General features: G+C 36.8%; 1 pseudogene; it reads left to right on the top strand.

Moving 5' to 3' along the window:
• Positions 1-1,916: 1,916 nt before the first annotated feature.
• LOC131769071 (uncharacterized) lies at positions 1,917-2,386 on the top strand (annotated as a pseudogene).
• The last annotated feature ends 374 nt before the right edge of the window (positions 2,387-2,760 follow it).

Raw genomic sequence — 2,760 nt, forward strand, 5'->3', positions numbered from 1 at the left:
CTTTGTAGTTGTTAAACATTGGTGTTATCAATGATGCTGAAGCGTTTTATATCATCAACATACAGTTGTACAGTGGTGCTTGAGTGTATAGCTTTAGGAGCCATATTCATATTAATTATAAACAAAAGTGGTCCTAAATTGGACCCCTGAGGCATCCCTGATGATATTGGTAACAACAATGATTCACAACCATCAATGACTGTTCTGTGGTGTCTACATGTTGAATATGATCTAAACCAGAAGCAGGAAAGCAGTATACCTCTTTTACTCACATCAAACAGCTCTTTTGTGCAGGTGAAGGCCTCTTTTGAAAACCAGCTTCAGGGACAAGCATTTGAATGCCACTAAGTGATTTTTGAAAGTTTTCCTTGCACTTTCCATGTTAAGTGGCATATATTGCTTCCCCAATGCTTTTTAATTTCCTTTTTTTTTAAACATATTTTTCATTGTTTTCCCCAAAAGCACCTAGGCTTAATGAAGGGGATCACCATATTAGAAATATAAAATCTATTGATTCAGGCTTACACACAAATAGACACAAAAAACAACACACACAGGTTGCAATAACAAGGAGTTATAAACACTAAGCTAGGAATATATTAATGAAACAATCAAGCAATGACCTCAGAAAAGCAATTAGTGTGAATTAAAATTTTGTACTTTGCAAAAAAAAAAAAGCACAGTTGACATCATAATTTACAGACTCGACACCATACAATAAGAAATTTTGTTTCATACTGTAGCATCAGTACTCAATGACCATGTTTCACCTAGAATATTAGTAGCAGAGGTAAGGAGGACATCACGTTAAGCGGCATACCCTGGACAATACAAGAAAAAGTGCTTCACCAATTCAGAGTCAAAACTGCACTCGCAAATAGGTGACACACCACTATTAATTTTAAAGAGATATTCTCTTAGACAACAAGACCCAAGTCTAAGGCATGTGTGATCAACAGATGCATGCCTTGTAAAAGAGCAATCATATAACCTATTGTAAGTATGCAGAAAGAGCATTGACCGAACTTGAAAAAGGTACTGGAATTGACAAAAACTACTCTAAGAACGATACAGAATGCAATCCATAAAAAAGAATAAACAAACTTAAAACATCACACCAAGGCCAAGGGTTTTTTTTTTCTGTGGCGTTTCAGGGTTGCTTTGGTTTTTTCTTTCTTTGATCTTCTTTGGCTGCCACAGGTTGTATAAAGCATTTGTGTTCTGTAAGTTTTACATATTCATGGCATACAAAGCATTTGTCAAAGTAGCATTGGTGAGGTTCTTTTGACGCTGAGGGTTCAAACTCCTTACGACACATAGGGCATTGAACAATGCTGTCGCAGATCTTTTTCTCTTTATGCATGTCATAACATGTCTGACTGTAAAACTTTCAGCAACAAAGAATAACAGGGTACTTCATGTAAGGCATAATCAGGTTTTGCGCCACATTCTACTTGCTTGCATGCATGACATCTTCGACCCTCACATGGATGATGTCTGAAGTCATTATGATCAAATCCCTTGTTGCACTGATCCAAAAAATAGGATCGTTCTAGAAAACCAGCATAAGATGTGCAAGTGTCATAGTGACCAATCTCAGAGTCGTTGTGTTTCTGGAGCAAGAGGCGGATAATACGGGGTGCTTTTGGGCCTACAAATACCATCACGTAGGGGTAGGAAGTTGCCATCACTTTCAATTGGTAGTTTGGTGCTTGGAAGTCTTGAAATTTTTTCAATTCTTCGGGCTGGAAAGTGGAGTCGATTAATTTTTAAGATCAGATTTTTATCAATTTAATGAAACTTGAAACTATACAAACCTTCACCTAGCTCAATTGTTTCACTGTAGTGTGTCTACTATTTCAAACATTGTTACAACTTTTATTCATGTTTTGCATTGCATTTTGTTTGATGACTTAATGACAACCATTCCCTCTAGATGAAAAAACAAACTTTCTGCACCATCCTCATTCAGTCAATTTGGCTCATGCAGGATTATTATAGACTGTACTGACATAGAAGTGGCTGCTTCTGGATTGATGAGCCAACAAAATGCCACATACTCATCCTACAGAGGAATGAACTCTTTCAGGTGATTATTGGTGTTGCACCAAATGCTGTCATTGCTTATGTCAGTAATTTATATTCAGGATCCATTTCAGACAAGGCTATTGTTCAGCAGTCTGGTCTGGTAAATCATTTCAGTGCTGGTGACATGATCCTGGCTGACAAGGGGTTTCTTATCCAGGATATTCTACCCAATGGTGTCTCTGTTAATATTCCACCTTTCCTGAACAGTGGAACATTCACAGAAAGTGAGGCAAGGGCAACCAAGGCTGTAGCCAAATGCTGAATCCATGCAGAGAGAGCCAATGCTAGAACCGCCTGATTTTTTCAAGTTCTGCCACCGTGACAGTGTCGCTTTAAACTGCAAACTATACTTTACTAGTGAGATACCGTTTCGCAGATGCGTATTAATACCTCTTACATATATCTTCATAATATCTCTTACTATATATTTTAGTATTATGAACTTCTGATCTTACATATGTGCTATGTCAAACGGTAAAAGCATTAAAAATTTGGCTAGTATAGGTTTTAATCGTGTTATTGGCTAGTTTTCCCGTTTAGAGAAAGAAAGTTACATTGTATTTACAAATTTTCAACACAATATTATATTCTCTTTAAAGTCTCAGCCTCTGGTTTATGCTTGAAATATTCTTAAAATTTCGCACATTTTAGCCTTGGTATTACGTTAAAATA

This window comes from Pocillopora verrucosa, chromosome 8 (assembly GCF_036669915.1).
Source record: "Pocillopora verrucosa isolate sample1 chromosome 8, ASM3666991v2, whole genome shotgun sequence".
In the NCBI taxonomy this organism is placed as follows: domain Eukaryota; kingdom Metazoa; phylum Cnidaria; class Anthozoa; order Scleractinia; family Pocilloporidae; genus Pocillopora; species Pocillopora verrucosa.